Raw genomic sequence first — 13,839 nt, 5'->3', positions numbered from 1 at the left:
GGTGTTGTGGTATTTTTCCTGCCACAGGGATGTTACATTTTTTGTATATTATGGTCACTATTTCCAAGTGGTTCAGTTATAGTCACCTCTTGGACCAGATCCTGTGCTCCACTTAGGACTAACTCAAGAATTACATCTCCTCTTGTGGGTTCCAGAACCAGCTGCTCCAAGAAGCCGTCATTTAAGGTATCAAGAAACTTTGTGTCTGCATCCTGTCCTGAGGTGATGTGTACCCTGTAAGTATGGGGATAGTTGAAATTCCCCCTTCTTATTGAGTTTATTTTTATAGGCTCTGTCTAATCACCCTTAGCATTTCACAGTCACTATTGTTATCCTGGTCAGGTGGTTGGTAATATATCCCTATTGCTATATTCATATTATTAGACCATGGAATTACTATCCACAGAGATTCTATGGAATAGTTTAGTTCATATAAGACAGTGGTCCCCAACCTTTTGGGGCTGCTGGGCACCTGGGGGCGGGGCCATGCATGCGCCAGGCCGCTGCGCGCCTGGGGCTGGCGCCGCTCCTGCACTGTGTGCCCAGGGGCGGGGACGCTCATACGCCACACTCCCGGGGCTGGCACAACCCATGTACCACGTGCCCGGGAGCGGGGCTGCCTATGTGCCACGCGCCATGGGGCCGGCACCGCCCATGCACCACATGCCTGGCAGTGGGGCTGGCCCCAGTCACTCAGCAGGTGCACAGAAATGGCCCGGCGGGTGCCACGGCGCCCGTGGGCACCGCATTGGGGACCACTGATATAAGATTTGTACTTAATTTGATTCTACCTTTTCTCTCACATATTGTGGCAAGCCCCCCTTGGGATGAGGAATTAAAGGTGAGAGAGGGAAATAAAATACGCAAGTTACAATGACCTTTCCAAAAACGACTCCCTGTTTCTGGCTGTAATCGTGTGATTCAGCTGTCCAATGAATCCAGTGTAACGCAGACCCTGAAGACTCACTGCTTCTTTCTCACGGAGAAGCAAACTGTAGCACCACGTTCCCAGTTGTTGAGCCTTTGGTGGCGATAAAAGCAGAGCCTGTCATATCCCCTCCACCCGCTCCCTCCCTGCCCAAGCATTGCAAACAACCTACAAGTACAAGGGGAGGGAAGAATGCAGGGCCCAGTAACAATGGAAAGCTCTCAAATCTCTGGAGAAAACAGCTGCACTGTTAAAAAAGTGTCAATGTAGAATAAGTTGCTACCGATCCCTAACATTAGAGCCCGTAGGAGTAACAGTGAGGTGGCTTTTATCTGAACTATGAAGGAAAAGGATAACAAACAATGTGGCAACACAATCTTGTCCTTACACTTTGCATATAAGCAGTGTGTGTGTGAATTAACTGGAAAGGGGACACTGGAGTGCTGACTTAATTGGGGGGTTCTTAATCAATTTGTTACATTTTTAAAGTTAGTTTTCCCCCAGCATCCTAGGACATTTTCTGTGATTTGCATTAGGATGCTGGTGCTTATCTTCTCCCCCATCACAAGTTTTCACCTCAGATTTTTCCTCTCCTTCTGCTTGTGAAACTCCGACATTACTTAACCTTCCTGCCTGGCTCCTGAACAGTGCCCCCAGTGCAGTGTATACACAGGCACATTTGCTTGTGGTATATTTTTAATTTGGAGGCTAATCTGGATGGTAAAGTTATTGTGTTGCATTGCCAGTGCAGCGTTCTTTTGGTAGCAAGCTTCTTTCCCTAGATTCTCGTTCACTAGCAGAATCCACAGAGCCCTGCTGTATTTTTGATTCTGAACATCAAACCAACAGGTGCAGGATTGTAAACGCTCCCTCTTAAGGAGCAGAGATAATAGAGGTTATTAAACTAACTAGCACTTGTCACCGCACTGGCTTCTGTAGGTGCAGCTTTCTTAGACAGCGTTTAATTGAACACACTTCATGAATTAATACAATTGCATCAGAGCAGGAAATGAAGTGCTCAGATTTGTCCACGCTGGCGCATCCATTTACTGGTAGCTATTGCACAGTATGGCCAGAAGGTGGCAGCTCTAAACCCACCATTCCTCTGCTCTATTGTCAGTAGAGAAAACTGCTGTGGACTCTATTTATATGAATTTCCCTGATTAATGAATCCTATTTAAAATTAAGGACTAATGCACATACCCTCATGCCCCATTGAACAGCAGGCAAATGCATATCAAGCCAAATTAATTTCAAAATTATCTATAAGCACAAAGCTTCACCAGTGTGCTCATTTTTCCAGGCCTCATGAGAGCCCTATAGTTTTTTAGCATAATTCATCTTATTCCTGCGTGGGTATCTGTCCACCTTTCCAAACCACCACGCAGTGAGGCACAGCTGACCATCCGTGCTAGCGGGAAGGCCAACTGGTCTAGTTGCAGGCATGTGGACAGAGGTGGAAGATCCTAGCACTAAACTGGTGTGGGGTATTGCAGGACTGCAGTGGGGTGGAGCCTTCATGGTTGGGGCCATGGTCACGAGGGGGCTTAGATGTCCAAGTATCCTAAATACAACTATTAGATGTCAGTGGCATTCACAGAACCGTGCTCAGCTACTGCCTAAACCTATAGGCACCTAAATTCTGTATATGCCTAAGTTTCTGCTGGTAAATTCCCCATGGTATCTACATTTCTGCTGGTGGGGGCATGCGTGCAGCCGCTGTGGTCTTGATGCCACCAAGCAGCTCAGCACCTGGCATAAGCCCCATCGGGATTCACAAAGCAGGGTCTCCCCTGCCTAGCAGGGTGGTGGTGTGATGCCACTGAAATCTCTGGAGAAGCTGGCCTGGCTGTTTTACTGGGTAAGGAGTGATGTTAGCACCCTGCTGCTGTGAGTTCCACATTTAACTGCACACTAAAACCCAAAATTCTGATTTTCACTAGAATTGCATCCGACCCGTCAAATCAGGTCTGTGGCAGCAAGCGAAGGAGCTCGGAGAAAGTTTAGCGTGGTAAATATATTTCTGGTTCCATTGCAGGGCGTAACGCATAGTGCCCCTCTATCCACACTCTCAGCCCTTGACCGGAGTATTGCAAATTCTAGTCCTAAAGAGGTTTGCTTTGGAGACGACACTGCCCTCTTAGAGCACTCAATGGTTATTGCTCCTTTGACTGCAGACCAAGGAATATGTAAATGGCCAGTCCTGCCTCCACTCAGCTGTGGAGCTGGAAGGGTAGGGGGCATGCAGAACAGAAGTGTAGTGGCAGGGACTGTTTTATAGGAATTAGCAGGGCTCGACAAATCCGCTTATCTACTTGCCTGTGGCGAGTAGATTTCAGCTGGTCGCCCCGTTTACCGGCAGTTTGCGCATGCGCAGTGTGGGGCTGGTGAGTGGTTTTTGCCACGGTTTGTCGAGCCCTGGGAATTAGCTACGTAAAATGTTCCCCCAAGGCCTGCTTCTGGCCTTTGCTCTCAGTCTTTCATGTTTTATGAGCACCAGGTTCACCCAGGCTTGAGGGGGAGAGGCGGATGGGTGGGTCCATTCATATTTCCTCATCTGCTTGAGATAGTGTGATGTATAAATGTTAAAGCTTAACTGAAGTCAGTGCGAACTTCTATGGGCTCTAGCTTAATAGTCTACATGTACGATAATGATCATCCACTGGCTAACAGGCCCTGGCGTTGATGCACTCACCAACATTTTCTGAGTTCACTGTTCCCACGGTTATTGTTTTGATATAAGATCCTGATCCAGCAAAACACATAAAACAGCTGCTTAGCTGTAGGCAAGAGCCTAATTCCACGGAAGTCAAGGTAAGCATGTGCATTCACACGTTGCTTGAGCAGAGCCTAACTCGGTCAGTTTCCATGGGGCCAGCAAAGCATGCGCTCTATTGCCGGGGTGAGCAATCATTTTTAAAAGGGGGCCATGTCACACATTTCGGAAGTGGCCCCGGGCTGCCTCCAAAAGGGCGGAGCCCCGGGCAGAAGGGGTGAGACCAGGAGTCTTCTCGTGCTCCCCTGCCCACAGACCCTGATCTGGGGGAACACGTAAAGTCTCTCCCTCCTCTTGCACTTAGAATTGCCAGCTGGTGGTTCTCTCTAGGCACTGAAGTGGGAGGAGACCGTGGACGGGGAGCTCACAAAGTCTCGCCCCCTTCCCCTGCCCTGCCAGGGGCATGCAGCTGCTAGAGAGAACCGCCGGCTGTTTTAAAACAGCTGGTGTTTCCCCCTGATGCTGTGCGTCCCTGGCAAGGGGAGGAGACTTCGTGTGCTGCCCCGTCCCTAGGTCTCGATTGGCCTGGAGTGGTGGGGTGGCTGCAGGCTGGTTCCATCGGCTTGTTATGCCAGATCTGGCCTGCAGAGGCCCCTTTGCCCACTCCTGCTCTAGAGACTTTAGTAAGCATTAAAAAATGATTGTTTTGAAATGGTGGAACGATTGTTTAAGCATCAGAACTTAAAATAAGGCAAATAGGCAAAAGTTAAACTATACACAGAACTAGGAAAGGAATTATAAAAATTCTTCTGTTGCATTCCCTTCCTCTCCCCCAAAGCGTCTTTTGACTATTTATTTGGACAGTAAACTCTGTGGACTAGGGCCCTGTCTTCATATGTGTCTGGCAAGGTCCATCCATGCCAGTGGGGCTATATAAATAGGAAAAAAGAAATCATGGATGCACAAAATACCTACATAAGGTTGAGCATGGGGTTGGTCTAGTTGACCTCCCAAAGTTTCTTCCAACCCTCCTCTATGACTCTATGACCCCCACCCCAGAACAAAGCTGTGCACACACAATTCTTCCCTGGGAGAGAAGTCGAGACACAACAAAGCAAACGTGGCAGATCTTCATGTTGCCCAATACACAGGGGGAAGGCGCTTTGATACGACAGTGAAAGTGGAACGAGAAGCATGCAGAATTGAACTGTTCGGGATGTCCCATACCTCATGACAAGGTATGAAAAAGAGACCTGTAATCCCAAGAAATGAGCGACAGGTGCAGCACTAGACCTATTCCTCCTCCTCTCTGGCTTGACACTGATGTTGTAACGTGTCTTTCGGCAAGTCAGATGTCAAAAGTGTGATAATATTCCGAAGGTGACTCTTGGGAGGTCACTGGACTTCCTTTTGCATCTGGGTAGTTCCTTGGCAACAGAGCACTACAGAGGCCATGCTTGCAGGTTGAAAGGGAAAAGGGTTACCGGGGCAAATAAAACACAAGAGGCCTTCTCCGGGCTCAGTGTGTGACCTGCATGTCCTCGGGGCAACCATCTGCAGTAGCTGCTCTGTGCTTACGGCGACACGCAGGTTGCTAATCTGGGTTCAAAACTGGTAGGGCGTGCTTGGGGGGCAGACTTTGAGCTGGGTAAGTGTTGGGAAGCATTCGTGTCATACAGGTGAGTGGGCCTGCATCTCCCCCACAGAGAGTAAAGAAGGTGGCATTATTCCAAAACAGAGACATAGAGGGATGGAGAAGACTGGGATTGTTTAACTTAAGCCCTAGTCCAGTGTTTCTCAACCTTTTTTTATAAAGGTTTATTTAAAATATATATATACCTATACCTACCCCCAGTACCTACAGTTTTCAGACACCCAATTTTTTTTCTACTGTTGCAACACATTTGTTTAAACAACCTAATTGTAGCTGGGTGGGGGGTGACATTTCTGGGTGTAAAAAGTACAAAAATAATAAAGCGCTGTAAAACTTAAAACAAAAATTCAGTTTTCTCCAAATGTCAGTTGGGTTGGTGTAGCCCCCAGACGTCTCTCGAGTACCCCTATGGGGACTTGTTCCACTGGTTGAGAAGCACTGCTCGTCTGTGTCTACATTGGCGTGATCTTGCGCCAAAGCATCCACTTTTGCGCAAAAACATGCTGCCTGTCTACACTGGCGGGTTCTTGTGCAAGAACACTGATGTTCTAATGTATGAAATCAGGGCTTCTTGAGTAAGAACTATGATGCTCCCACTCAGGAATAAGCCCTTTTGCGCAACTGTTCTTGCGCACTTATTTGGAAATAGAGCACTCTTCCTCCGACTTCCCTTACTTCTCGTTCAATGAGGGTTACAGGCGTCAGAGTAAGAAGTCCTCCAGCTTGACCGTATTTCAACATTATTTCGTAATAACTTCCTGCTGCGTAGATGCGGACTCAGTTATTTTGAAATACTGTTGCTGTGTAGACGTGCCCTTAGAGTAGTTGAAAGTTATTTTAGACTGTGCTTGTCTGATTTAACTACCGTCTTTTAGCGTATATAACCTGCGGGTTATGCAAGGTTTTACAATCCCCGCCCCCCGCATACTCGTCCGTGTGTTATACAAGGTTTTTTTTTTTTACTGAAATTACAGGGAGACAAGACTGACTCTTATTGATAAAAGCAACATATTTTAAATACTTTTTAAAAAATTCATTACAGGTTAAAACTACTAAAGGAATAAATAAATGGTAAAGTGGTGGGATTCAAAGGGGTTATATACCAGCAATATGGGTTGTAGCATACATACTGAGTGTCATCAGCTGCAGTTCATTAACACTTCATTACAGGTGCTGTTCATTAACAGTACCTGTGGTTCATCTCCCACAGGCTATACACATGCATGGGTTATCTAAGACTTTTTTTACACAATCAGGAAAAATCGTGGGTTACACATGGGAGTGGGTAATACATGTGCGCGGGTTATATACGCTAATTTACGGTATTCAGAAATAACTTCCCAAAGCTGAGCTTCTGCACAGCTTTGTTTAAAGAAAGAATCCTAGAGCATTAGAACTGGAAGGGTCCTCCAGAGGTCCTCGACTCCAGCCCCCTGCCCCCATGGCAGGACCAAGCACCATCTAGATCATCCCTGGCAGGTGTTTGTCCAACCTGCTCTTTAAAATCTCCAGTGATGGAGATTCCACAACCTCTCTGGGCAATTAATTCCAGAGATTAACCTCTCTGAGCAGGCAGGAAGCTTTTCTTAATGTCCTACCTAGACCTCCCTTGCTGCTATTTGAACCCATTGCTTCTGGTCCTGTCCTCAGAGGTTACGGAGAATAATGTTTCTCCCTCCTCCTTGTTCGCAACTTTCAAGAACCTAAAAGAGTGCTATCACCTCCCCTCTCAGTCTTCTCTTTTCCAAACTAAACAAACAGGCTTTCAATTTGGTAGGCTTTGACAAAGGTCAGAGGTCATATCTTCTAGACCTTTAATCAGTTTTGTTGCTCTTCTCTGGACCTTCTCCAATTTCCCCACCTCTTTCCTAAAATGTGGTGCCCAGCACTGGACACAGCTGAGGCCGACTCAGTGCAAAGTAGAGGGGAAGAATGCCTTCTCTTCCCTTTGGAATCGTGGCCTCCATGCTGCACTGCGCAGTTTTGAATTAAATGCGCTGAATACGCCCAAAACTGGGGACGGCAGAAATACCAGGATTCTGTGCCCAGAGATAATTTTATTTGTAACAAACCAACCCCCAAACGTGCAGCATTTCAGAGGTCCCAGGCTACCCAGTGCAATATTACACCAGAGTCACCAGAGGGTGCTAGGAGTCCTCGTTTGACAAGTTCCAGAGCACGCACACTCTCTCTGGTTCAGTGAGGGGGCTATTTTGAGAAGCAGTTGCAGACACCAGTAAATCTGCTCCCTTCCTGAATCTCCTTGCTGAGAACCATTTCACAAGCGCATAGGTGCTGAGCAGAGCAAATCAACGTAGAGAGAGTCCCTGCAAAGATACAACTGGCGAGATGTGTAAAAGATGTAGGTGTCCAAGTCCCATTGAGCTCTCAGCTGGTTGAGAATTTGAAAGTGGAAGGCAGGTTGGGTGAAAGTGATCATGAAATCACAGAGTTCACAATTCTAAGGAAAGGTAGAAGGGAGAACAGCAAAATAGAGGGAATGGATTTCAGGAAGGAGGATTTTGGTAAGTTCAGAGAGCTGATAGGTAAGGTCCCATGGGAATTGAGACTGAGGGGAAAAACAACTGAGGAAAGTTGGCAGTTTTTCAAAAGGACATTGTTAAGGGCCCCAAAGCAAGCTATTCCGATGTGTTTGAAAGATAGAAAATATGGCAAAAGACCGCCTTGGCTTAACTATGAGATCTTGAATGGTCTAAAAATAAAAAAGGAGTCATAAAAAATGGAAAGTAGGACAAATTACAAAGGATGAATATAGGCAAACAGCACAGGAATGCAGGGGCAAGATTAGAAAGGCAAAGGCACAGAATGAGCTCAAACTAGCTACGGGAATAAAGGGAAACAAGAAGACGTTTTATAAATACATTAGGAGCAAGAGGAAGACCAAGGAGAGGGTAGGCCCACTGGTCAGTGAGGAGGGAGAAACAGTAACAGGAAACTTGGAAATGGCAGAGATGCTCAATGACTTCTTTGTTTTGGTCTTTACCGAGAAGTCTGTAGAAATGCCTAACATAGTGAATGCTAGTGGGAAGGGGGTAATTTTAGAAGGTAAAATAAAAAAAGAGCAAGTTAAAAATCACCTAGAAAAGTTAGATGCCTGCAAGTCACCAGGGCCTGATGAAATGCATCCTAGAATACTCAAGGAGCTGATAGAGGAGGTATCTGAGCCTCTAGCTATCATCTTTGGAAAATCATGGGAGACAGGAGAGATTCCAGAAGACTGGAAAAGGGCAAATCTAGTGCCCATCTATAAAAAGGGAAATAAGAACAACCCAGGAAACTACAGACCAGTTAGTTTAACTTCTGTGCCAGGGAAGATAATGGAGCAAGTAATTAAGCAAATCATCTGTAAACACTTGGAAAGTGGCAAGGTGATAGGGAACAGCCAGCCTGGATTTGTAAAGAACAAATCATGTCAAACCAATCTGATAGCTTTCTTTAACAGGATAATGAGTGGATAAGGGAGAAGCAGTGGATGTGGTATACTTAGACTTTAGTAAGGCGTTTGATACAGTCTTGCATGATATTCTTATCAATAAACTAGGTAAATAGAACTTAGATGGGGTGACTATAAAGTGGGTGCATAACTGGTTGGATAACCGTAGTCAGAGAGCAGTTATTAATGGTTCACAATCCTGCTGGAAAGGCAGAACAAGTGGGGTTCCACAGGGGTCTGTTTTGGGACCGGCTTTGTTCAATATCTTCATCAACGATTTAGATATTGGCACAGAAAGTACACTTATTAAGTTTGCAGATGATACCAAGCTGGGAGGGGTTGCGACTAATCTGGAGGATAGGGTCATAATTCAAAATGACCTGGACAAATTGGAGAAATGGTCTGAGATAAATAGGATGAAGTTTAATAAAGACAAATGCAAAGTGCTCCACTTAGGAAGGAACAATCAGTTTCACACATACAGAATGGGAAGAGACAGTCTGGGAAGGAGTACGGCAGAAAGGGATCTAGGGATTATAAAGGACCACAAGTTAAATATGAGTCAGCAGTGTGATGCTGTTGCAAAGAAAGCAAACATGATTCTGGGGTATATTAACAGGTGTGTTGTGAGCAAGACATGAGAAGTCATTCTTCCGCTCTATTCTGCGCTGGTTAGGCCTCAATTGGAGTATTGTGTCCAGTTCTGGGCACCGCATTTCAAAAAAGATGTGGAGAAATTGGAGAGGGTCCAGAGAAGAGCAACAAGAATGATGAAAGGTCCAGAGAACATGACCTATGAGGGAAGGCTGAAAGAATTGGGTTTGTTTAGTTTAGAAAAGAGCAGACTGAGGGGGGACATGAGAGCAGTTTTCAGGTATCTAAAAGGGTGTCTTAAGGAGGAGGGAGAAAACTTGTTCATCTTGGCCTCTGGGGATAGAACAAGAAGTAATGGGCTTAAACTGCAGCAAGGGAGGTTTAGGTTGGACATTAGGAAAAAGTTCCTAACTGTCAGGGTGGTTCAACACTGGAATAAATTGCCCAGGGAGGTTGTGGAATCCCCATCTCTGGAGATATTTAAGAGTAGGTTAGAGAAATGTCTATCAGGGATGGTCTAGACAGTATTTGGTCCTGCCATGAGGGCAGGGGACTGGACTCAATGATCTCTCGAGGTCCCCTCCAGTCCTAGTATTCTATGACTCTGATTCCCTGTAAGCTGTGCGCTTGTGCGGCCAAGAGACTCCAAGGCTGCCCCGCTGATTAGCAGAGTGCCCACTCTTGGGTTTTGTTTCTCTTGGTGGTGCACATTCACACGTGCATTGGTGCACTTCAACATTTATTCTGCACAGGGATGGAAAAGATGAGAGGGGACATTGGTCGCAACTAGTAGTAACGCAATGATGGTATGAAAATGAGCGTGTCCGTTGCATACGAGGGAGAACTTGTTTGCAGGTGCATCCCCTGCGCTGACTGTGTGTGCAGGGCTGGGTGCAGGGCACTATTGCGTCAGGGAGCGGGTCTTCTCCATCTCTGTACAGGTCAGTAAGGGTTTGTGTGTGTGTGTGCGTGTGTGTGTGTGTGTGTGCGTGCACACGAGCCTGTCTGTGTGTGGCTATGCAGGTCTCTGTGTGCATGGCTGGGTGTGTGTCTAAGGACAGGTGACGTGTATGCAGCTGGTGTGTGGGCATAAGGCATGCAGGAGATCAAAGCTCATGGGAGGTCCCGGAAAACACACTGCTGCAGCCCCCTCCCATGAGTGTTTACGGATGGATGGTAATTTCAGCTTTCATTTAAATCCCCAGTGAGTGTCTAGGCCAGGCCTGGAGCAGCAGGCAGGCTGCGGACCACACACCCCACAGATGAGGCTGCTGTCCTCCCCAAAGTCCTGCCACGTGCTGGGTTCTGGCCTGGAGATGCCATCATGCCTCAGCACCCCCCCAGCCTCCGACCTCCTCCTTTGATTAACGAGCTGACAATAGCGTATTGATAAGGAATTAACCTTGAGCCCCCACTGCCCGAGTGTCGATAGACCGGGAGCCAAGTACATGCATGGGATTGGAAATCGGCATTTGGCCTCTCGGTGCCTCTGCGCCCACTGATGCGTGAGCCCGTGAAGCCAGGGTCTGGGGGGCCTCGCGTCACAGCTGGCATGAGGTGCATGTGAATGAAGCTGTTCGTCCCCCGCTTCAGCCAGCTCAGCCCACCAGACAGCACCACGGAACCGGCCCCGGCACTCCCTGGCCCCCGCAGGGGCAAGCGTCAGACATCGGGCCAGAGACCTATCTGGCTGCGTCTAGACTGGCATGATTTTCCGCAAATGCTTTTAACAGAAAAGTTTTTCTGTTAAAAGCATTTGTGGAAAAGAGGCTGTGTCTACACTGGCATGAATTTCCGCAACTGCTTAAAACGGAATACTATTCCGTTTTCAGTTTTTCCGAAAAAGGAGCGTCTACATTGGCAGGCTGCTTTTCCGGAAAAGCCCTTTTTCCGGAAAAGCGTCTGTGGCCAATTTTCGCGATCGGGGCTTTTTTCCGGAAAAGACTACTGGGCTGTCTACACTGGCCATTTTCCGGAACAGTGTTCCGGAATAAGGACTTATGCCCGAGCGGGAGCAGAATAGTTTTTCCGGAATAGCGGCTGATTTTGTACAGTAGAGCGTCGTTGCTTTTCCAGAAATTCAAGGGCCAGTGTAGAAAGCTCGCAGCTTATTCCGGAAAAGTGGCTGATTTTCCAGAATAAGTGGCCCAGTGTAGACACAGCCAGAGTGTCTAGATTGGCAGGACGCTTTTCCACAAAAGCACTTTTTGCGGAAAAGCGTCCATGCCATTCTAGATGCGGTTTTGCCAAGAACGCCCCGATCGCCATTTTCGCGATTGGGGCTTTTTTGCGCAAAACAATACCACATTGTCTACACTGGCCCTCTTGTGCAAAAGCATTTGCGCAAGAGGGCTTTTGCTCGAACGGGCGCAGCATAGTATCTCCGCAAGAACACTGACAATCTTACATGAGATTGTCAGTGTTCTTGTGGAAATTCAAGCGGCCAGTGTAGACAGCTGGCAGGTTTTTTGCGGAAAAACTTGCCAATCTAGATGCAGCCAAGATGTTCTTACACAAGAACCCGCCAGTGTAGACATAGCCTCAGGGTGCACCCACACCGCACCCGTCTCTCGGAATAAGCTACGGAGTGTGGGCTCTGCCAACTGCATAGATTAATTTGAGTCAATTTTGAAATCCCTTCTTTTGCCATTTCGAAGTAACCCGCTATGCCGACACGTCCTTTACTTATTCCTTATGGAGTGAGGTTTGCAGGGACGTCGGAAGAGCGAGCCTGTGAGATTTCAAAATAACAGGCTTGCTGTTAGGACGCAGGATCACTATTTCAGGATACGCGCTGCAGTGTAGACGAAGCCTCAGCGTGTCAGCCAGTAAAGATGACGGGGTGTGTGTGTGGGGGGGAGGGGAGAGGCTTGGAGCCTGGGGACCCTGCTCTGGATTCAGCCAGAGGGGTCACTGGTGAGCACCCATCTCCTCTCCCAGCCTACGGTGGAGCACACTGGACTGAGCTCACCTTGCAAAGGCCCGAGCGTGGGACCCTGAGCCGCTCCCCTTGTTCCGGCAGCTCCAGCACAAACCCCCAGAGGTTTTTCCCACAGGCGCCGTCTTCCAGTCTGTGGGTGGGAGCATGCAGTGTGTGAGCTGGCATGGCTGCCGAGGCACGGCTGGAATGGGGCTGTGGGCATGGGGGGTATTTACGGTGTGTGGGTACATGGGTGTGGGGCAAGATTCACGCTAATGTTTCCATCATGTACAGAATAAATATTGTTCTATGCACCGAGGGATGGGTAGATGTGCACCCCCAGTAGAAACACATGCTGCTGACTGGGCACTGTGGGCGCTCTGCTAAGCTGCTGGGTGGTCCCCACATGCTTATAGGGACCGTGTGTGTGCGTGTGCGTGTGCATGTGTGTGTGTGAACACACAGCAGAAGTGGGCAGCCAGACCCAGACAAGCTGCCTGTCACCTCCCCACAACAACGAAGGCGTCTCTATTTGCCCCGATGCTTGTTCTGAGACGGGCCCAGACCCCACCCAGCCCGACTCCACTTGGAGGCCGGTTTGTTTAATTAAGTGTTTTGCCTAATGGGCCTGCCTTATTTCCATAACAAACTGGCGGGCTGTCGGCCGCCCAGCGCCCTCATTCATTACTGTTAATTAGATATGGATCCCCCAGAAGGCGGCGCGGGGTGATGGACGAGCCCCCTGACACGCACTATTACACATTAGCATTTTCTCAATACAGTCGATACATCACTGCCCTCCACTTTTTAAAGATATTTTAAATAAAATATTAGCAGCCCCACTGGGGAGAGGCCTGCCCCGAAGACAGGCCTCGCGTCCCCTGCCTGGCTTGGAAGCAGTTTGCTCCTCCCAGGGCACCGGTTCCCTTGTCTGCCTCTGCCCCTCGCCCCCTTTCTAGCTGGTCTTTCCATCATGGCCTGGTGCAAGGGGCCCACGCTGGGGTTCTGGGTCCACAAAACGCAGAGCAGCACCCCTTCACCATGCCTCACAAGAATGCCCCGCGGTGGACAGCTCAGGTTTGTCCCGATTTGATCTTGCTCCCCGCTGAAGGGCTTCCAAAGCGGACGTGGGCCGAGAACCCATCAACCCATCTTCCAGTGACCAGCCGGTGGTCTAGTGGGTGGCTCCATGTTTCCCTTGCTCCCTCTAGCATTCACTCAGGTCAGGCCGGCGCCTGCCACACCCTGCACCCCTCAGGGAAGCCGGGCCTGCTCTCTCCATTCGGGAACGCTGAGCAATTGAGAAGCCGGGACCAGAGGAACGAAGGGAAGGCTGGACCCAAAAGCCCAGTACGACCAGCCAACCCCAGCGGAGGCCCAGAGCAGCTGGAAAGGCAGACAAGTCACTCGATGCACCACTGAAAGGAAAATACCCAGGGACTGCGGTATGAAGCGTTTGTTCTTAAAGCCCCACCTCCTGGAGACCTGTGATGAGTGGAGAGGCTCAGATTGCACGTTTCAAGTGGGGAGAAGCATGCAAACAGCCCAGCAACCCAGAAAAGCACCCGAAGTT

This window comes from Pelodiscus sinensis, chromosome 9 (genome assembly GCF_049634645.1).
Source record: "Pelodiscus sinensis isolate JC-2024 chromosome 9, ASM4963464v1, whole genome shotgun sequence".
In the NCBI taxonomy this organism is placed as follows: Eukaryota; Metazoa; Chordata; order Testudines; family Trionychidae; genus Pelodiscus; species Pelodiscus sinensis.
Note: the sequence above shows the minus strand (reverse complement) of the source record.